Source organism: Nematolebias whitei, chromosome 2 (assembly GCF_014905685.2).
Source record: "Nematolebias whitei isolate Nwh7 chromosome 2, NemWhi1, whole genome shotgun sequence".
In the NCBI taxonomy this organism is placed as follows: Eukaryota; Metazoa; Chordata; class Actinopteri; order Cyprinodontiformes; family Rivulidae; genus Nematolebias; species Nematolebias whitei.
In genome coordinates this window covers 15,834,580-15,858,184 of record NC_056499.1, presented here as the reverse complement: position 1 = coordinate 15,858,184, position 23,605 = coordinate 15,834,580, and the positions used below count along the sequence as shown (strand labels likewise).

General features: G+C 40.9%; 1 protein-coding gene across 1 annotated transcript in view; it reads left to right on the top strand.

Annotated features, from left to right (window-relative positions):
- The first annotated feature begins 3,749 nt into the window (after positions 1-3,749).
- The window catches only part of gse1b (Gse1 coiled-coil protein b), a 128,107-nt gene continuing 108,251 nt past the window's right edge, over positions 3,750-23,605 (top strand). The window contains exon 1 of the mRNA XM_037690511.1: positions 3,750-3,790. The gene's annotated coding sequence lies outside the window, so the exon portion shown is untranslated. The remainder of the gene's footprint in view (positions 3,791-23,605) is intronic.

Genomic DNA, 23,605 nt, shown 5'->3' with positions numbered 1-23,605 from the left:
TCCCGGTCCGGGGTCCTTTCTGGGTGGAGTTTGCATGTTCTCTCTGCATGCGTGAGTTTTCTCCAGAGGTGGAAAGTAGCACAGCAGAGAACTACATATAGTTCTCTGCTGTGGAATAAAAATACTACATTATTCTGCTTGGGCTTTGTCTGTTTGGCCTGCTACCAAATGCAGATGCTGAAAAGGGGACTGAAAATGATGTAACACTATATATATATATATATATATATATATATATATATATATATGCTTATTTATTTTATTGTTTTAAGCGCCTTTTATATATGTGAGTTATTTTAGCTCGTGACAAATTCCTTCATTTCTCATAATTTCAGTCATGGCATCAATGGATGAGGAGGAAGAGATCGCTTGCCTCTTGCAAAATAACAAAATAAAAGGCCATTAAACCAGACCACGGACAAAGAAGGGGAATTGAATACATTGGTGTCGCATCCAAAACCGTCTGTCACCGGGCAGTTTATTGTGCAACACCGAGTAGAAGTACATGGTTGTAAAAACTGAGCTTTGCACGGTCATGCCCTGCAAGTGTCTGCTTCAAATCTAATCCGGTACGCGCGGACCTCCACGGACTGAGGTCCGCCCGACTATGTGCGAGCCTCAAGTGCCTTAAACTCTGACATTTCTGTCACCCTTCACTTTCTGAACCTTTTGTTCAGTGTCAGCAGGAGCTGGTTTTCTAAAGTTAACAGAGTATCCAGCTTCGTTTGGCTGTGAAGAGTAGACCAGCACAGCTAAAAAGTTGTTCACATGCAGCAGAGGCAGGCAGAGCTGTGCTCAGCTTAAGAGAGAGGTTGTTAATGGCTGAGAAGGAGTACAGGAGCTCCATGGTGTCTGTAGCACAAGCAAGATAATCATCAAGCTCTGAACCTTACAGCCTTCTGGACAGTTTGAATATTCAAATTGCAGCTGTACTTAGCAGCAACTTCTGATTTTAAACGTAGCGAAGTAGATTACATGGTCTAAATTGTACTTAAGTATGAGTAAAATTACACACTTGAAAGAAATACTCATAAAAGTACAAGTACCCAAAAAAATCTACTTAATTATAGTAATGTGACTATTTGTAATTTGTTACTTCCACCTCTGGTTTTCTCCAGGTATTCCTCCCACAGATCAAAACATACATGTTAGACTGATTTGTAACTCTAAATTGTCCCTAGGTGTGAGTGAGAGAATGAATGGTTGTTTGTCTCTACGTGTCCCTGTTATTGACTACAGACCTGTCCAAGGTGTCCCCCGCCTCTCGCACAGTGATGGTTGGAAATGGGCACCAGTGAGCCCTCGCGACCCAAGAAAGAAGAAGCGGGTAAAGATAATGAATGGATGGAGAAACAAGAGCACATAGCTAAAAGAGCAGAGAGGTTAGGAAGTTGTAAGCTGAATTGTTGTGTGTGCGTGTTTTTTCCTGGAGTAAAGTTAATCCCCAGGCTCATACATGACTATTTTCTTGGAAGTGTTTTGTTCATATTTGACAGGTGAACTGTGGAGGCACACACACTCCGATGACGAAGATAAATAGCGAAACTCAATAAAGCAAAGAAGTGAATGAACCCGGTGACATTCCTTTTCCTGGTAACACATAATCACATGAGAATCCCAATAATTCAGTGGCACAGCAATTACTGGGACTGCGTAGGAGAAGTGGATCGTTACATTGAACAAAGGTTGAGTTTATTGTTAAGTGAGGTCTCCTCCTTAAATGGTTTTTAACTGCTGGTGTAGCAGCTGTCTGGGCTGGAATAGAGGGCAGGTGGGCAGGTCTGAAAGAGCCAGTAGAAACAAACAAAGCGAAAAAAATCCCTCTGACCGGTTGATGAATTTACATACAGGCCAACAGACAGAACACTTGTGGTTTGTTGCGTCATAATTATTGTTGTGGTTTTCACCCAATCAGTTTTAATCGCAGGAAGAAGCTCCAGTGCACCTTGATGCTGACAAACACCTGCATGCAGAGGCAAACGTGATCACACGGTCATGCTCAGCCAAAAAAAGTGCTACACCCCCGAACTCTTCTTGGGTAGTCATTAGGGTGTGTGTGTTTTATTTTTAGCAGTGTGCGTTTAAGAGTCTTGTCAGTCTTCAGGGCCCTCCTCTGCTCTGTCACACTGTGTCTCTGTCTCTTGCTGAGAGTTGTGTATATTTTATAAGCCCAGGGTGCCTTTTGTCTTAAGATGCGCTGCACCACCCCTGCCTGTCTCTCTGCTGTTCGTCAGCGGCGGGAGCCATAACAGACTTATTTTTTTTAAATAATCCACCCCACTTCCTTCTCTCTCTTCGCTGACAGACACCCTCTGCTTTTCATGGTCAGCTTGTCTCTCTCTTGAAGTCGTCCCTCTTTCCTTTCAACAATGGTGTAGAGAACACTCTGTCAGGCAAAGCCTTTCTCTTTGTGTCTCTTTCCATCTTTGATTCTGTATGTCTGTCTGTTTTGCAGCTTTGTCACTTCAGGGAAGGGACACTTCTTCACCCAGGAGCTGCATCCCCTTTAGTTGTTGTCTTTTTATAGCAGAAATCTGAGTGCTGTGACAGCAGCTAAAAATGGATGCACCAGTGACAAAAAATATCTACAATTAGTCCCGTTATTTGCAACATCGGTCTCGTTTTATGGTTAAGTGTTCAGTTTCGTGCCGGAGTCTTCAACTTTTTATCTAGGGGGTTGTATTTTGAATTGAGAGTCAGACACAGCGTTTCTTTAGTGTCATTCGCACCACAGGGTGGAACGAAATCGTGTAGACAGGGTCCCAGTTATGTCCAACAATAAAATGTAAATGAAAAACAATAATAAGATCTAAGACATATGGGTCAAACTCAAGGCCCGGGGGCCAAATGTGGCCCTTGTTGACGTCTTATCCGGCCCTCAAGATGTTATTTTAAATGTAAAATACTTTTTATCACAATAATTTTTTTCAGTAATCTTTGATTATGATGTCCAAAGTGCAATAGAGAATGTCAAATGAGACCAATCAAACTCTTGAGGAACCTGCAACCAAGAAAAGATGTCGGGTATCTGATTTGAGTTAATGCAGATTCAAAAATTGGCCCTTGGTTTGAAAAAAGTTTTAATTTTGGTCCCGTTTTGTAAGTGAGTTTGAAACCCCTGATCTATGATATAAGTTAAGAAAAACATCAACTAAAAATATGCTAAGCACTAATGGCATAAAAACAATACGCTGAACAGCAGCACAAACATAAGTCTGTGTGAGCAGATGAGCATGAATGAACACAACAACATGAAACATTCTTTTAACAAAGTTGACGCTATTGAATTTCATGTTTAATATTTAATATTTTTTCCAATATTGTATTTTGCTGCAGCTCCTCTCGCCGAACTGGTGTGTTAACTGCTGTTTCTATTAGCCAATATACTATGAGTCCCAGTCTGCCGTGATTTGTCATAATCGTGGATGTGTAAGAGTGCAAGTCACTTTTTGTTTGAAGTTAAATAAATATTTGCCAGTGTGTTTCATTGTAATGAAGGATGTTATTACTAAAATGATGCAACTGAAGCAGCTAACTTTCCTTTGTGAAAAAAAAAATGGGTTTGCACAATATATTTAACAGAAAATATATATAAACTAGAGAATCATGTTTAAATTACAATGCGACCTTTCTAATGATGTTTTGTATTTTCAGGCTGGTGCATTGATCCCGAGTACTAGAGCCGCTAAAGAGGCGAACTCAGGTTCAGGGCCGTCACAACCTGCACATGACCGCACTCCTTCATGCTCAGGGACCTCAGAAGCAGAGAAAGCAGACCATCAGCTTTCCAGTAAGTGTTTTTCTCCCACATAACAGCTAATCTGCTCATTTTTGTTCCCTTGCTTTCTTGTTTTTTTTAATATTTATATGCTCCTGTTTTTATTTTATTTTCTATCTGTGCTTTTCCTAAAATAGTGCCATGTTGACTGTAGAGGTTTAGTCATTTTTAATTGAAATTTAGAAGATGAGCATAAAAAAGGGTGGTTGAAAGCTACATTTTTAAATTATGTGCAAAATTACAATTTCTTTAGACATGTTTTCTCTGTCTCTAAATGTGATCATATTATAAAGTCAACTAATGAGCAGTTGGTTTTTACTAATGACCAGAAACCCAACATTATTGCACTGTACAACGTATTATAGTTCTTTCACTTCACAGCATGATGAGGAAAAACACAAAACAAAACAGTAAGAAACTTTTTTTTTTCATCATCAGCTAGAAACCATATAACAGAAGTAAATGCTAAATCACAGCATCTACTATCTTAGTCTTTGCTTCCTTATGTTGCTGTCCATCATCCTTCTGGCTTCACTTTATAGCAACACAGGAAGCAGCGAGACACCAGAGTGAGATGTGGCACTTTAAACGCCTAAACTGAACAGTTATAAAAATTACTTGATGTCATCCTTCTTGCTTGTGCTCTCGTATCTTCCATCACCTCAACATTTATATATGAGTAAAATAACTACCACATTTCTACTAAAACTCCAACAACTCTTCTTTTCTATCTTCTAGATCTCAGTAGTCCACACACAACATGCTGCTGTGTAACACTCAATTAGACAGTAGTGATTTGCCTGAAGTTTGCTTTGCAAATGTCCTGTGGGTCTGATCGCCTCACCATCCCCGGACTGCATTGTTAAATAGCAACTGCTCCTAATTATCAGTAATGCAAACCTGCAAACAAAACCACAAAACAGACTCACAAAACCTTCTACATACTTGCATGCCATGTGTTTTTGGTCAGTTTTATTCTTAGACAAAACAGATTTTTCGAGTTTTACGTTAATCGCATTTCATTTATTTTCTATGTTAATGTGTAGCAGCACGGCAACAAACCTGCGCTTGCTTTGAGGATGCTTGTTCTGAACTTGTGAGGTTAGGGCATGGAAGTGATACAATAAAATTAGGGACTGTGTTTGCATATGGCCCAGAAGAAGTCATCACTGCGGTGTACTTTTTGGAGCTCAGTGTATTTGTGTGTAAAGTGCTGGCTGTCTCCTCTCATTAGTGTTGCTGAACTGCCTCTTGTTTCCTTTTCTCTGTCTCTTCTTCCTCTTTTTCTTCTATGTAAATATTTGTACGCATAAACGCAGTAGTTGTGAAAGTGTCATATCGCTCCACTTTTCACTTTTTTTCTCTCTTTGCTGCTTTACCTCTTTCTCACCACTCTTGTTGAGGCCTCTTCTGTTTTTCTCTAAGGCTATTTCTGTTTAGCCATGAGGACCCCCTTGTCGTTTACAGGAACTTGTCTCAAGCTCTCTTTCCGACGGAACCCACACATGTACAGAAACACTCACATAGACGCTCTCACACAACCACAAAGACACTTGATTAAACAGTCATGACAAAGGGGCCACCACACATAACTTGTACGATCTTCCCAATGTTTGAGTATGGGCTTAAAATGGGGTTTTCATGAGTTATTCAAGTGTTCTCCATCATGGATGTTGTGCTGCAGCTCCCACCGACATGACATGCCCCATTTCCCCCGCTCAGACTAGAAACGGGGCATAAAGAATGCTCGTTGTGTTCAAACACAGTGGATTGGAGGTACAGCATCAACGTCTATTGGGTTTAAATCATTTACACAGCAGCCTTATTGAGGTTATAGAAACAGGATGATATAGCCACAGTCTTGTCTCTGCAGGACTATATAAGGACAAAAATATTAATTCAACCTTTATTTAGACAGATAAATCACACTGAGCCTAGAAGACTCATTTACAAGTGAGATCTGCTTAGACAGACAAAAAGTAGTGAAACTAGAACACGTAGGAATTGGAGGCAAAAATATGCCTATTAAACTTTTTCTTCTTGACTGAGAAGAAAAGCTCTAATATTAAAAAAAAACACCTCGCACATAAAGCACATAGTGACAGACATTCCATAGAGGGGGGAGAGACTACGAGAGCTGTGAGCAATGTTCAAGGATGCACTCGAGGACACTGTAAGAGTTCTGATAAGGATGGAATAATCAACCAGTTCCCTCCGGTGAGATCCGTAAACATTCTCGAGTGATGTCCAGGAATGGCCAAGGACAACGACTCTGGGAATCCAAGAGTCCTGAAATGATGACACAATGTTTATCCAGCTGGTTTCCTCTGGTTATCTGTTGGAAATTCCTCAATGGTAGTGGGAGGGGGTGGGGCAGAGTGTCAGATTCTACGTTCTCCATGCGAATTCAGATAAGATGGCCTTCAAGGCCAGCCAGGGGACGAGGGGAGCCAATTTCAGATAAACACACGGTTGTTTTGGGGACAGGCAGAACTTAATGACATCTACCTTGAGTCTGTGCTGGTCCAAATGGTTCCGAAATATCCAAATTACATGGCCACACCGATGGAACATGCCTGAGTAAAATCCCCGAGATCTGATCCATTCTGCCCAAAGCATTTGAGTCTGGGTACTCGAGACACGAGCCAAGCCATCATAAAGGCAAGCAGCGTGATCGGGTCCAAATTTGCTGCCAACGACTTCCTTGATTGTACTGTAGATAAAACCAACAACCAGCTGAATCCAAAAAGCAGCAGAAACCAGTTATCGTAAATCCAAAAAAAAAATATATATATATATATATACATATATATACATATATATACACATATATATACATATATATACATATATACATATATATATATTTTTTATATTTTTTTTTATAAATGCACAGACATATTACAGTCCATTATGAGGTCACGTCAGACAGGAAACAGGCGGTGTGACATCCAAGCTGGCTGCAATTTGCTTCAGGGTCATAGAGGCCTTAACATATTTGCTGAACACTAAGTTACTCAGGCTCAACAATGACTTTCCCCTAAATCTGAGCATGGACCTCCTGCTGCTCTGACTCCAGCTATTCATAAGACATCAAAATTGAGATAAAGATAGAGAAGACAATTGTTATGGTTTGCTCTTCTTTGTTTGTCTTCACTCTTTGTTTTACCACCGACTTGCATCCTTGTCATTTTGATCAACTTCATTTAGCCACATCTGCATTTGATGTATATACATGTGTGTGTGTCCTGACAGAAATTACACGTTCTTCTGACGTGATTGTTATGGGCATATATTTTGATTGCAATAGCACAGCTGGACTTGGCAGACTTGGCAATGTTGAGCAACTGGCGGATGGCCAGTTCAATACAATTACAATTAACCACTGTGGGTGCGTGGCGCACCACGGAAGACAGGCTGCTGGTTGGGGTTCGAAGAGAAGAATAAATCATAGTGTCTGGCAACACATGTTTGAGTGTGTTGTGGAAAACTTTTAAATTAATAGAGAAAATGCTTGGAGAGCAGGTGGTCAAGTTGGGCTTCAAAAAAGCAATGTATAAACAGAAGACCAAGTGGATTGCAGAAAAGGTTGTTTGTAGGTTTGAAGCAGAGAAATAAAGCAGAAGAAATGCACTTGAAGAAGGAGCAACAAAACATTGAGGACATTATAAATGCAGAGTGTACAGGGAATGTTTTAAGAGAGAAAAACTAAAGGTTGACTAAAAAAGTTGGAAAGGCCACTGCTCGGTCCCCCTCCTTTCCTCTCCCACTCCGTCTTTGGGGGATGTACATGAGCGAGTGTTTAAAATAACTCTGAAGACCACAACTTACCAAGCTTCTTGGCGTTGCCGCAGTTGGAATGGCATCACCTCATTGCTTTATAAGAGTGAACGCTGAGGTATTCACATTTTTTTTGGATCAAGTCACACAGCTGATGCGGTTAACAGACTCAACAAGACAATAATAAATCAGCGTTTGCATTTTCTTTTGTCTTTTTCATCTGATATTTTCTATGTGGGAGAGGGGTTTACTGGATGGCCTGCGTGGCTGTGTTTTCATTTATCAGTTTGAGTTATTTAGTAACGTAGTGATCACAGGATTTTTTTTCGAGAAGCAGAGCTCTATTCTGGAGTGCGGCGCCAGTCCTGGCGGGCATGGGGGAATTAGTCAGGAGACAGTGGGTTTGGCCTTGTGCCCATGGTTATTAGCCACTCACAGGGTGGGCATGGTCTTATGCTTTGACTCAATCGCTCACTTTGTTTGCACTTGTGTGTTTAACGTGTTTGTTTGTGTGCATGTGCGTGTGCAAGTGTAGCATTTGAGTTAGGATTCTCCTCCGGTCACAGTGACCTTATTGTGCAGTCACTCTTGGCTGATTTGTCCTCTCCAACACATTCCTCTTGCTGCAAAGCCAAAAACCAGGCTGCTAACTCCTGTTTCTACCCTCAATGTTAGTTTCTTTTCTTTCCCCACACTTCCATCCCTTTTTCTCATCTTACATCCGGATGGGTTTGATTTAGTGACTGTGGTTTTCCATCCAGAGCCTGGGAGTCTCAGAGAGCAGACTTACGAAGAGGCCTATAGATTCACAGCCAGCAGCGCACGTCATTACTTGGCCACAGCTCATCACCAGATACATCAGCAAGCCGGAGTGCTAATAGACGCGATCTGTCAGAAAGCAATCAACTTTTTATCATTTCATCGTCTTCATTATTTTCTTCTTACATTTGGTATGAATTTTGATAAATAATAATGACGGGGAAAGTACTTGAGAAAGTGTTTACGGTATTCCACAAGAAATGTTTAACACAGATATACAGTGAATGTGAGTAAAGTGTTTTGATTCTTATTAATCGTGACATTCCTGAAATCAAAGATCTGCTGATGTAACGAGTGCGTTCAAATATCACAGTTCTGGATGTCCTGCATGTCTACACTCATAGTTTAGAAAATGTTTAGTGCAGCAGAGAGAAAATCTCTTTGCACTGATAGTTTTGCTTGTAATTAGAATTAAGACATTTTGGCCTCTAATTTCAATCCAAACACTGTCTTCTGGGGTTGCTCGGTGCTGAGGTGGAAGAACATGGCTTTTATCTTCCAGTCTAGCAGCATGTAGCACACAGTTACCATTAAGTAACTCTCAATACTCTCAAAACAATTGTCATGGACAACTGACAATGTCATTGTTGCAAAGTGCTGCTTTAGGAATACTGTATTTCTGACTAAAATGCCAAGCTTTGTAAAAATGCTTTGCTACTTTCAGCATGTGTTAGAGCAAAGTATGGTTGTATGTCAGTGAAGAAATACTATTCATTTTTAAACTAACACATTATACATGTAAACACAAATAATGTAAACCACTATCCTGCAGCTACAGTAAAAGTGCCTTAAAACCTGGCAAAGTGAGTTTTCTCATGATGATGTTTAAGCAAAATTCCAAAGATGTACCAGTACTTGTTTGTAAAGTGAAGCCAGACTTAATAATAATTTAAACATATATTGTTTTCTGTTAACTATTATTTGATAAGAAAAACTTATTGGAATTTCATTAGTTTGCAATAGAGCTGTCCTTTCTAACCCAAACCCGAAACCCGGCCCAGACCGACCCAGATTAGGGCCGGTCCGGGTCGTTATGTGATTAATGTGAAGGCCGGGCCGGTCTCGGGCTTTGGTGCAGTTTTACGAACCATACAGCACAAATAAAGCTAAGAACGCACAATGTAAAATTGTGTTAATCTACTTGTTGAGGAGGAGGCCGGTCGGTCCAAGCGGCCTGTTTAAAGAGGTATAAAAAGGTTGCGTTAAGCTCAGACGGACACCTGTTACTGGCCACGCGTGTCCGCTGACTCACTGTTGAAATGGACTTGTGATGTGTCCAGGGTGTACCCCACCTTTTGCACAGTGACGGCTGGACATGGGCACCAGCGACCCCTGCTACTCCAAAAGGAAGAAGGGGGTAAAGATGTTGGTTGGATGGATGGATGGATGGATGGATGGATGGATGGATGGATGGATGGATGGATCAGCGGATCGCCAGCTGCGCGCGTCTCAGCACCTGCTCTCATCTGCGGTGAAGGACGTAGCAGAATCTACAAAAGCCGAAGCGAGCAGTGCGTTCAATTAAAAATGCCTGGTTCTATATTTTTCCAAATATTTTTGCTCTAAAAATATTTTTGTTCATCTGTATAACAACCCATCTTTAAAACTGATTTTTTTTAGGCTATTTGTTTTGTACGTTAATATCCATTAACCATTAATATCATGTCAAACTGATTTGCTTACAAAAGCAGTAAAAGCTTAATTTAAATAAAAGTTGGGGGGGGGGGGGGTTTGGGTTCAGCCCTCATGGACCTGATCTGAGGCTATTGCTCTGTAACGAGGAGTGAGGTCAGGCTATAGAGATGTTTCAGCAGTAGCTTCAAAACAGAGAGTGTGGGACGTCACAACTTTGGCCTTTGACGCCAAAATACAGATGTTTAAGCAGGATTGACTGCTTGACTTGCTATTGGCAAGACAAATTTCTGTCTTATTTCTAGAAAACAAAATAAGACCAAATAAAAACTTCACAATGCTATGATGGTATGCAACGCATATGTAAAGGGGAACATTGTTCTTCTTGTTTTATTCCTCAGTTTCTGTTTGTTTAAATTTTTCTCTCCTTCCATTTCTGCAAGCTCATGGCTTTAATCATCCCTTCCTCCCGTCCAGCCTCCCTGCCTTCATCCCATGCTTTCTTGATTCCTTTCTCCTTCCTTTCCTGTAAACTGTCCTCCACTGTCAGACGACTCAGCTAAGACTAAGTGCTTTTTGCTGTCTCTCAGCAGGTGGGACTGTAATAAAGCTTGTCAGTGGGAGGCACGGGTCACACTGTCACATGCTCTTTGCCTCCTCTCTTTAACTCTCTCCTCCATCTCTCTCCATCACCTAACCTCCCACTGCCACTCTCATCCAAGATTCTTTGCTTTCACTTGCACTCTTTCATTTGTTGGCCCTTTCTTCCCCCATTTTGTCTTGCTCTTGCTCCTTGACTTGTCTGTCGTGCCCCTGTGGCTCTCTAGTTTCCTTGCCAACCGCACTTTCAGGAGCACGATGAATAAAAGCAGCAACAGGAGACACTTGTCTCTGCATAACAACTGTGCACACAAACCCATACATACACACACACACAGGCAATCTATGTAAATGACTCCAGGTGAGCAGGTATTGTTTACCCAGCTGCTCCTCCCAACATCCTTTCCTGTTCAATAGTAAACCAGCAGGTTACATGGAAATCAGTTTCCTCTACACAAAACAGTTGTGCTTTTGAAAGCTTTGTGTTCAGAGTGTGTTTTTGTATTTTGCGTTTGTGTTTTTGCATACGTATTTTACTCTCACTGAGTATTGAAAAGTTACAGTTTGTATACTATTTGCATGCACGTTTTTAGCCTGATTTAAACCCACATTGAGTATAGACGCTGCTTTTATGTTGTTTCTTTTTTTCCTGCCACAAGATGGCAATGCTGAGCCCACCCTTCAAAGTAATCTCTTTTTTTTACTGTTCATTCACGCACATTCTCACCCACACACACACACACACACACACACACACACAGAGCTCTCTTTAGTCTATGTTAGCAGGGCTTGTGTAAGGTGACAGACCACAGTGAATAATTTAGTTGTGGCCATGTTAATGGCTGACAGTGAACACGGCCTCTCTCCTCCACCGTTGCCTTAATTCTAGTACTTTCTGATTCACTCTCTCCTTCTTCTCTCTCTCATGCCATGGATATCTAGATAGCTCATTTATTCTGTTCTAGTTACAATTCTAGTTGCCACTTCTTCCAAATCATACTTATTTTATTGTATTACAGTAATAGAAAAAAACACATTTTATAGGAATCATAGAATTTTTTTAAATAGGATTCAAATGTTAGACTGATTGGTAACTCGGAATGGTCCCTTGGTGTGAGTGATTGAGTGAATGGTTGTTTGTCTCTGTGTGTCCCTGTGATGGACTGGAAACCATCAGAGGCGAGTGTCCCCCGCCTCTCGCACAGTGACTACTGGAAATGGGTGCCAGTGACCCCTATGACCAGAAAAGGAAGAAGCGGTAAAGATAATGGATGAATGGATTCAAATGTTGAATTTTTTTTTAACTAGATTCTTTTTCATTTATTATTTTAGCATCATTGAACTTCAGACTCAACTGTCACGCTCTCTTTACTTTGTACTGAACTGATTTTAATCAACTTACCGTATTTTCTGCCGTACACGTTGCACCGCCCTATAAGTCACATCAGTCCAAATATGTCTAATAAAGTGGAAAAATCCATAAATCTGTTGCTTTGCGAGTACGACGCATCTATTATGCGTCACTGCTGACGTGTTGTTTGTCACACGTCACCGCTGACAACCCGGAAATGTGGGCCGGTGTTGTGTCAAATTGATTGGCTGCCAAATGGCGGCCGCAGGAGCGTGCACGGGAGGACTTTAACAAGAATTTAACAAGATTAACACTTATATGTTTGCTCGAAATTATTGTAAAGTGTTTCAGTCTATCTTTTGCTTAAAAAATGCACTTTGACGGTCAAATCAGCTGCATTTCAAAAGCCGATTTGTGGAAGCGGGCACGCGCAGAGGGCGACTCTGTCCATTTCTTCAAAATGTAACAAGATAACTACCCAAAAACATTTTTTGTTTGCTCGAAATTATAGCAAAGGTGTGTCACAGTCTAACGTTTGCTTATGCACTTTGACAGTCAAATCAGCTGCATTTTTAAAAGCCGATACGCGGAAACATGAATGCGTAGAGGGCGACTTGCTGTCCATTTCTTCGAAATTTAACAAGATAAACACCTAAAAACAATTATTTGTTTGCTCACCTTTATAGTAGAGGTGTGTCTCATTTGATCTTTTACTTAAGAAATGCACTTTGACGGTCAAATCAGCTGCATTTCGCCGGGGAGACGCAGAAAAATTAAGCTGATTTGACGGTTGCTCCAGGCAGACGATGGTGGCAGGATGTGGCAAGCCAATTGTGTCATTAATAGTCACTTTTACCTATTACATAATACAACGGCATGCCATACAACTCGAGCGCCAGCTGAAAATGGTAGTGTTCAATATTTTCAGTCAGAATGAATGAAAACGGTCATATCTCAGCCAAAAATTTTTTTTATAAATATGGAAAAAATTAATAAATACCGCGCTTCAAGTCGCAGAGCATGCAAATTATGCAAAAAACTGCGACTTATACCACAAAAAAAATGGTAGTCATTGTGAGCGAACTTATTTAACCAACTCAGGTCAAGTCTTAAACTATGCTGAACTGATACATTAGTTTCATTTTTCAAATATAAATCATGTGTTTTTATTGTTTTATAAATGGTCTTTTTCATGTTACCTTTTGATCTGCTGCACCAGATGGTTTCTTACACTGTCATTAAGGGAAGCTGTTGTTGGACAATGTTCAGAAAAGGGCTGGCATCTTCAGAAAATGCTTGGCATGTGATTGATGAGCCATCTGTCTATCACTGTCATGGGCTAGCTTCAACCAATCCGATAAACAGAGTGGAGCCTGTGGGTAAGTCAAACCCCTGCCAAAACAAGTCAAGAGAAGAGCAAAGACATCTTTTCAATCTAGAGAAACTGTCAGGGTTGTTCTGTGCTTTCCTTCCAGCAAAGAAATGCCTCCAAGTTTTAATACAACAGATGTCATAACATCATACATGCTGCATTTTTATTTTTGGATTCTAAAATTCTACATAAAGTTATAGACCTCAACCTCTGATGCTAATAACATTTCTTGATATTAGTGGTACCTTTACTGTCGTGTGTGTGCTGCTGTCATAAGTCAGATTTTGACAAGATATCTTGTTCTTGAAAACTCACTTCCGCTAAGTTCATCCAAGCACTGTTAATCTCATAATTGATCCTTTGGGTTTCAACACTCTGTGTTCGTGACGTGCTCGAAGAATAATATGTCTCTAACACTACTGCAATTACAAACACTAAACCAAGTATCGCTGTCTCCTTTGCCGTCTCTCTTTTATTTCTCTTGCTCTCACTCCAGCCACAGTGGTCCTTCATGTGGTGTGTGTGGTTTGCAGTTTGTACCGTCCATATATGTTTTTGTAGGATTTGCCTTGCTCCACTTTTTTCTCCGTGATACAATCAGTATGAGCGTGTTTAAGGCAGTGAGAGCCACTGAGCTTGGCCTGGCAAGCTCAGTGGCTTGCCAGGCCAGCTCAGTGGCTAGTATGTATATCTTACATATGCATGTAAAATATAAATTTTTAATTTGAAATCTTGTGGCAGGCTGATTAAACAGACAACACATCACATCCATAAGCTGGAATCCCTGACAGTCCTTACAGGCCAACCATTTCCTCTCTGTAAACTCTTTTGGCAACATCGAGGTGTAACAATAGTAGGTTGACTCAAGTCCCTCATGCCTCCTTTGGACCTCATATAAACCACACAGAAAGGAGATGAAGGCATCCCAGTCCTCTTAAAAGTGTTTTGGGAAGGCGCCTAGTGAAAACCACCACACCCGCATGGAGCCCACACCTTTTAAAAACACAAATCGACAGTAATTACCTGAACAAACTTTCCCAGGCCCTCTTTAGTACACTTTTCACTAACATACTTTTACAGAATTAAAACCTTTGCCTGTGAGTGTGCAGCAGACTGTGTGACTCCAGCCTGACTGATAAAGTCCAGCAGAACACTGCAGTAGATTTTTATTTTTTTTTAATCTCCACTCCCTTCTTGTGAGCATCTGTCTGTCATACGGTTGTCTTCACATTTCTGCATCGATCTTAACAGTGCTCCTCTCAACACTTCTTGTTAGCTGTATCTCCGTTTGTTTTTCAAATTTTACCCCACTGCTTCCCTTTTCTTTTACTACACATTTCAGCACACATTTACTCGTTTTCCATCTCACATTTTTACACACATATCCAGAACCCTTGAAGTGGGGTCATGATTGAGGCATGCTGTTAATTAGCCAGCAGTGGTTGTTGTAGTAATGCATTGGTAGGGTGTAATTAATTAGGTGGCATGTGCACAGTGGGAGAAAAAGAGGGAGAGGAGGGACAGAGTGAGAGTGAAATACCGGCTATCAGTCCTCCTTTTATCCTCTGAGCTTTAGATGAGTTCTCCTAATGAGAAAAAATGAGATGCTCCCAACGAGGGAAGAAAGCATTTTGTCCTTTACATGTTCTCCGTGCCTTTTCTCAGCTTGTTGTTCTGGTACCGCTGTGTTCTCTTTTCATCTGCCAATCATACCCATGTTTTTTGTTGGGTTTTTTTGCCGGTGGGATGTCAGTGAGTTGGAGTCACCCAGCACAGATCTCCCTCAGTAGGACGAACACAACTTGTACGAGTCATGCAGACATATGCTTGCAGCTACAACACACTGCAGAGATGGTAGTTCTTGTCTGTTCATTGTGTGAGTGCAAGGATTGGTTCGAGAGGAAAACGAAGGAGAGAAATAGATAGAGAGATGTCAAAAGGGCAAAGAAAATGTGGGAGGGAAAGGAGAGGTGCACAAACACTCGCAGCTCTATTGATCCTCTCCTCAGTTCAACTGTCTCCTTGACCTCATTCTCAAGCACCTCTGTATGAGTGTCAACTAATGTGCCTGTGCAAGTGTGCATGTCAAAGGCCTGCCCATAAATTTGTGTACTGTATCTGTTTACAATACTGCCAGAGAATCTCAAGTGGTGTCAACCTGTCCATTTTAACTACACTATGAATATTTAAACGTGCGCACTGTGCCCCACACTCACTTTGCATTTCTCCTGCAGACAGAACATTCAGCGTAGCTTTATACACAAATGCATGCATCGCAGGCCTCTGACTCCAATGAACACATTTGCACACGCAGTTCTTCCTTCCTTCCTTGTGTAAACTGATAGTTTAATGGTTGCCTGGCCTCTCCTGTTCCGTGTGACTGAAACTGTCCAAGGTGGCAGGTTTATAGACAGTTTGGCAATGTCAGCGGAGCCAGACAGCTATTTACAACCTAGTTTTAGACACTTCGGACACTGGCTGTTAGCATAAATCCCTTGGTGAGATCAGCTAGAGGATAATACACATTGACAACAAAAGTTGAATGTAAATCACCACACACACACACAGCAAGTGATCACTCAGTCAGCCACTCTTGTCCTCTCTAACCTTCCCATCAACACTCAGAAATACCTTGCATGCAAGCATCACACACATGCTGTAGATCTTTATCACAGTTATTTACGGCCCTCCTGCTATTACATTAACATCCACCACTCGTTTTTTTTTTTCCTCTCTCCGTCTCGGTCTCACATCCCCCTCAACTATCATTTAGCTTTACGAGGTGCCCTAAAAGAAGCCTGAGGTGAGCGTCTTTCCCTCTGCCCCTTTCTGTCAGAGATATTGATATCCTCCATAAGTCAGACATGCCGCTCTGTGTCACTGAGGAGAAACTGATGACAGGAGGGTATGACAGCGGGCGAGTGGCACCAGCAGGGAATGAAAGGAGTAGGGATGTGCATGCATTCATCTCTATGTTTGTGTGACAGGAGGCATCTACAAGTGTGCACTGCATGCAAGCAGACTTATTATAGGAAGCAAAGAGTAGCAGGTCAGGGTGCAGGTTAAAGTGACATTTCAGATGTTTGAAGTAGGGAGAAAGGTTATGGACCATTAATGTCTCACCTGTTGTACATTACTCTTTGAACCACTTCACTTTGGACAATTATATTTTATTTCTGACCACACGATGACCTAAGAGCCTGGGTGACACCAGCAACAAAGTGATCGACTGCTGTTTTAAAACAACTCTAATTTCAAATATTTTACCTCAAGTTATGCGAATGCTGACCTGACTGAACATTGTTGGATTATTACCTAGATTAATGAGCATGAAATTTCATGTTATGTGAATGCTATTTAATAAACTTTTTACACTAGTGTCAGTTTAGCTTTTCATAATTCAATGCATAGATGTATATGGTTACTTGCAAGCAAATTAAAAGTTACAGCAGTAGTTGATACTTCTGTTGCAGCACGGACATTTCAGCAGACATATCATTATCGTGGCCAAAATAACTGTAATGGGAAAAATAACACTGCACTAAACTATAAATGTTAATGCAATAAAGGGTACCACTTTATAATAAGGCTCCCCTTATAGATGGCTAATAAATAGTTTAGTATAAACACTTTATAAATCATTAAGAATAGTTTATTATGCATTAATTAAGGATGACAGAGAGACAAAACTGACCAGTTTCTTGCTAAATCTATTTATCTATATATTTCATCTAGAGTTGAAAACAAGTCTAGAGTTGTTATATTAAACATTTCAGACCAAGTTACTACTTTGTAAGCACAATAAGCATTTGTAAACCTATTTATTTTTGTGCTTAGAAGGCAGTAACTTAGTCTGAACTTTTTAATATAACAACTTTAGATGAAATAGGTGAACAGATTCGGCTCACTATTTGACAAGAAACTGGTCAGTTTTGTCTCTTTCTCGCCATTAATTAATGCATAATAAGTGGTTATTAATGATTTATGAAGTGTTTATAGAGGAATTAATAATGTATCTATAAACTATTTATTAGCCATCTATAAGGGGAGCCTTATTGTAAAGTGGTACCAAATAAAGCTTATGTGAAAGACTAGTTTCAAGTTGCAATAATTTACTTTGGTGCTTGGCCTTGCTCAAACTCATCATTATCTCGTCAGCCCAGTTAAAATAAAGTCTGTAAGGCTGTTCAAAAACCTATCCACGGCAAGTGGATATCATAAAATCCCACTCCAAAACATCTGAACTACACATCTATTTAAGAAAAAAAAAATTGAAGAACCTGAGTGAGATGCAGACGGTAGACAAATACTGAGGAGGATGTAGCTGTTTCTTTTTTATGAGCTTTCACATTATGTATGATCCCAGTCCTATAAACAGAAGTCAGCTGCAGAGTGGCTGTTTATAAGGTCCATCCCTCAGCGTGAGCATATCAACAAAGCCTATGAAATTGTCATCAGCAGTCTAGAATTTGTGTCTAGGATTTGTGTGTCTGTGTGTGCTCCTGTGAACCATTTCTTATGGCAAAAAGAGTCTTATTCCTTTCTTTTGTTATGTGTAACACCTCATGAATTAATTTATGCGTATGGGGTTGTTGGTGCATGCTTGTTTGAACAGTAGCTAAAGAGATTTAACAACATAGAAGTCTTACCAGTCCAGTGTTATGTCTGGTCCTTGTTCACCATGGAGCTGTTGCTTACATGGTTCTGTGTTTGTATTTTCACAAACTGCATTAGCATCATGTGGGTGTAACCCCTAGAGGAGATTAAAGTAATATCAGTTGAAGTTACACCATGTCACCTTCACCATGTGGTTGGTCCAGAGTTGAGTCTTGCTAACGTTCCCAGCACAGAGAATTTCCTCACATGAGGCTAAATGGTGTCATTCATGAACTTGTTTATTGTGTGCATCTTCTTTTAAAATGCTTGTTTGCCTTATGGGTTTGTGTCTGCGTAAGAGCTTCTTTGCTCTGATTACTGGAGGATTTTTTTTTTTTACTCCTCTGGGGATAAAGAAAAGGTTTGTTTGATTAATTAATGCTGTTAGACATGAATGTAAATGATCAAAGGAGAACATTTGCATTTTGTCTTTAATTATTCATGAGTCGCAATTGCTCATGAATTAGGACACCTGTGAGGGCCTTCTCCTCTGCAGCTCAGACACTCCTGTGTGCATGCACACATGTACACACTTACGCACACACAAGCACGCCCTGCCTGGGATGTGACCTGGTGTTTAACCAGACCTGCTCATCACCCCTCTCTGTATACCCTGCTGTGCACAGGGATGCAGGTCACTGCAGGTTCACGGCAGCGTTATTAGGTTATGTTGCCGCTCTGGCCGGGGTTCAAACGTTCTGATTAGGTTACCGCGTAGCGCTAAAGCTCAGACTGTCACCCCGACTGTATGATTCATCTCCATGGAGACAAAAGAAAAGCTCTGATCTAATTACCCACACTGCTGCCATCTCAGACTTGAGGAGAGAGCTGGGTGGTGTGAATGAGATGTGAGGAGCCACATGCGAACACAGACAAGGGGGCAGCTCAGAGAGGTCAAGCAAACAAGGGTAGCTGTGGAGAAGGAAGAAAAATCAACAAGAGCAGGCTCTGATGATAAGAAAAGACAGAGATAACAGGTATTATTTGTGCTTCCTCGTCTTCCTCAACTCTCCTCTCATCATCTGCAGCTTCCAACTGCTTCACAAATGGGCCATTGTTGCCATGGATATGAGCAATGGTTCTCCCGCTCTCCTTGATGGGGCTCAGTGATAAATGGTGGGACGTAGAGGAAGTTAATAATTTATCCTGCGGAGCGAGCGACCGTTCTGAGGAGCAGTACCTAGCATAATGGGTTAAGTGCAGCGATTGCGGCATGCTGAGCAATAGACTCGCAAGAGGTGGTGTATAAAAAATAAATAAAGACTGAGTGGAGCCTGCTGGGAAGGAATTGTCAAGAGACTGTTTGTTGGGGAAGGAGTGGGAGGGGGGTCAGTGATTTGTTTGTCGGGAGAAGTCTTCTTTTTTTTTTAGGTATAGGATTATCAGGTAAAAGGAACAGTAGAAAATTAATGGAGCTTTCTTCAATCTTTCTGTAAGACATCCCCTCCCACTCCCACTCGGCTGTTACCAGAAATGAACAGCTCAGTATGCTTTAGGCTATAAAATGTGACAGCAGCTGTGACGGATGAAGCTGCTGCTGAACAGCGGTGCAAGGCCTGGCCGTGTATTCTTTGCTGTCATTATCAGTGATTCACCGACACTCAACATAAAGATTCCTAATTATCCAACAATGCAACATTTACACATTTAACTTGCCTCCTTCTTTGACTTTCTCGTTAATCGTTTTTAGCTTTATGCTGCATTGTAATACAGGGAAATAGAAAAGGGAGCACGAGAGAAAGGGCAAATAAGAACGGTCCACACCTCTGATTTTATGAAAAGCTAAGGGTGCATTCACACCAGCCCTGTTTAGTCCACTTTAATCGAACTCTAGTCCATTTGCCTAGAAAGTCCGGTTCATTTGGGGAGGTGTGAATGCGCAATTGAACTCTGATTCGGACCGAACAAACTCTGGTCCACCTAAAAACCTAGGTCTCGGTTCAGTTGAAGTGAACTCTAGCGCGGTTCAAATGCATTGTGTATGCAAGCGGACAGGAGACCGCTCCAAAAGCAGGAAGTGGACTACAGCGCAGGGCATTCTGGATTAATACAACCAAAACAAACGCAGATTTCTCATACCTCATACAGAGCTGTCTTGGCTGCCTTGTGTGAAAAACAACATTCTCCATGGTCTTCTGCCTCATCTTCCACTCATGCTGAGTCCACTGTTGAAAAATGACAAAACAGAAATCTTAAATCCGCTAAAATTTGACGCCACTCCATTTTTGTTTTTATTTCCAGAAGTAAGTTGCGCTCAGTATCTTCTTAAGAGGCTTTCGTGTCGTTTCCTTCAGTAGTTCTAGGTGCAGCGCCACCACAAGCAAGGGTGGGCCAGGGGGTGGGGGTGTCACAGGTTTACTCAGTGCAGTGTGAATGTGAACCGCACCAGATCAAAATGTAAACAAATGTTCTGAATTTTGGTCCCCCAGTCAAACCGAGTCTACCGGACTATCAGGTGTGAAAATGACCTTATTCTGCATTTCCTGTATACTCCTCTACATTCTCTGACTCTCTTATAGGCCTGTTATCTCTCACATCTAACAGTTGGAGGCTGGTTTGTGGATGCCCGAGGGTTATGTAGGGGTTGCAGTATTGTGGTAATCCCAGAGAATATATCCGATCAGCTTGATTTCGTTATTGTTCCTCCAATGCCCTATATGCAAAGGCTCAAAGCTACTTAAAATGATCCTCTCCTAGCTATATAAGGAAAGAAGCAGTAGTCTCTTATCTGCGGTGGAGCTGAGGGCCATTGTGTTGGACACCGTGTAGCATTCTAGAGTGGATTTGGAGTATAATAGACTTGTGTTAAAACATAGCAGAGCCTTGCATCACCTACCACTGGTTATTTGATGGGTTTTCGGTATCCCTGTGTGGCTCGTGCTGTATGAGGCTACTCATATGTGCGTGTGTTTCGATGCATAAAAGCATGTATGTGTGCACAGAGAAACAGATGACTGGTGGTTTCTTTTGATTTCTTCTCCATTTTGTTTAGAGAGCTTGTTTTAATCTGAAGCCTTTTTTTGTCTGCCTTGTGAATGATAAGTGATGGAGATCTCTGTGATGGACGATGCCACCTAAAGCACACACTTAAACCGCTCCTTTTCTCTGATTCAGCGAGAACAGGTTTTTATATGCAGTCACGTGGTTTGGTTTATTCCCTATTCTGAAACTTTCACATAAACGGTAACACAAAAGGTCAATCAACATGATGGAAACGATGGGAGAAACATAAAATGCATGAAAAAATATGTAATTTAAAATGTTTATTTTGACATGTAGCATACTAACTGAGGCTTGTAAACTCTCATGTATGACGCTTGTGTTTTTTGGTGCTTCTCTGTTCATTCAATTTCCTGAAATTGGGGTTAACTTTCTTTTACATTAGCACATGGAAAAACTGGAGACTCCAAATACGTCTTAAACTTGATTGTATTTAATTTGTGAACAAACTTTATCACAGTAGAACAATAGACTCTATGTACTCCACAAATAAACTTAAAAGCCTATTCAAATTGATTTTCAGCAACAACTGTCTCTCTAAGGATACTGACACTGCAACGACAAGAAACAGAGGTGCACAACAAGGTGAAGTAATTTTAATCACACCAAGTACAAACATAAATAAGAAAAAAAACACACGAATATATAATTTTTACACATACATCAATTATTTTACTTCATGAAGAAACATTTAGATTATGACGAGTGCAAATAATTCATGATTTTTTTTGTTGTTGTTTAAGTTATTGAATTTTCTGAACTGTTGCAACATTTGTTTGCTTTGGTATTTTTTTATGTTAGTACATGAATGTACTCTCCTAGTACTTTTTAGTCTTAAAAATTCCTAATAGGGACATAAAAGTACATTTGATTTGATTGAACATGATCGAAGGACTGTGTACAAAAAGCACGAAAGTGACAATAAACTGACACTTCTGAAGTGTTGATATAAAAGTTTCGTTCTTACCGACATGTTTACTTTGATGTTGAAAAGATTTTTACCACTGAAATGTGTTCTTTTCAAATGATACAGGAAATTTACATTAGCTTGTTGCAGAATTGACAGGTCGCATTGTGAGTTGAATTCTGCGAAGAAGAGCAGAAAAAGAATCAACAATCAAAAATTGCAAACATGCATCCAATTTAACTTTCTCTTGAAAACATTTTTAATCAAATCATTTCAATCAGAGAGTTTTTTTTTCATTCAATGCAAATGTAACAGACTACAGCTACATTTACTTTGTATGTAGCTTATTTTTCTACATGTGTCCTGCAGCACTAAAATCATGCAAAGCAAAACTGCAGACATCTCCTTTGATGTCAAGGTTCAAGGTAACATCATTTGCATCACATGTGGTACATGAGGTGTGTACTCAAGGTCCCAGTTACACCCAAAAATAGCAAAAATATAAAGTGCAAAAAAGAAACAGTATGCAAGGATAAAATAAGCTAATGTACTATTGTGTATTAAACTGGGAAATATCAACAGGGATTCAATTTTTGGGCTGCAACCTGACTGACAGGTTGTGAATCCTCCACCCTGTCGTACATATCCGTGGACGCACACACACGTGCAAACTGGTAGCCCCACTGACACACAGACACATGTACAGAACCATGTCCCCTTCCCCGCCCCGGTCGCCTTTGTTCCCAGCATCTGTTTCTCTCCGTGATTAATTGCAATTAGCGCGAGGTTTGAAGGCCTGTGGAAGAACACAGCAAGAGGAAAAGCATCGAGATTAATGAGGGGATGCATTCATCAGAGAGCACAAGGGAAGGGATACAGAGGGAGGGGAAGGGAGGTAGGAAAAGAAGGCGGGGGAGGGGAGGAGAGAGGGGTGACAAGATATGAAAGGAGGGGCTGGAGAAGGAGGGATGCTAAGATGTTAATAACGTAGGAGATGGGAAGAGCAGAGGAGCGTGATATAAAGCAGGCGAGGCAGTGAGAGGAGTAAATACTGAAGGAAGGAAGGGGAGAGGTTGTCAAAGCTCAAGCCACCGAGCAGCACCACATGGGGCTGATTAAATATGGAAATCATAATTGCTAATTGACCTTTATTAATCAGAGCAGTCAGTATTACATTTCCTTGACTCTCAGCATGTGTGTGCTTGAAACTATATATAAGCACACTGATGTGTGTACATATTTAACTGCGTTGTTTGATACGCTCGTGCAGTGTTGTCTCGATCTAATGTTTAATGGGAGAAGCAAATACAATAACACACATGCGTGTGCAAACGCTGGGTGGTAATGAAAGTGTAAGTTTATTATGGAGAGCTAAACAGGGTCACTGTGGAAACTCATTCTGGGTTGCCAGATATGCTATACTGAATGCATGCATGCACTCTCAAACACATGCTTCCAGTCACCCTGTTTTCTATCTGCCTCTCTTTCTGCTTATCTCATCTCGTGCGCTTTGATGTCTTCATGTTTGGTATTTTACCTTACCAAACCCCTGACACCTTGTATCATTCTGCATCAAAAACATGTAGACAGAATTTATCTGCTTCTCTGTGCGCCATGTGGTTTGATTCCATCATTTATCAGTTCACACACACAAACACACACCCACACACACACACACACACACACACACACACACACACACACACACAC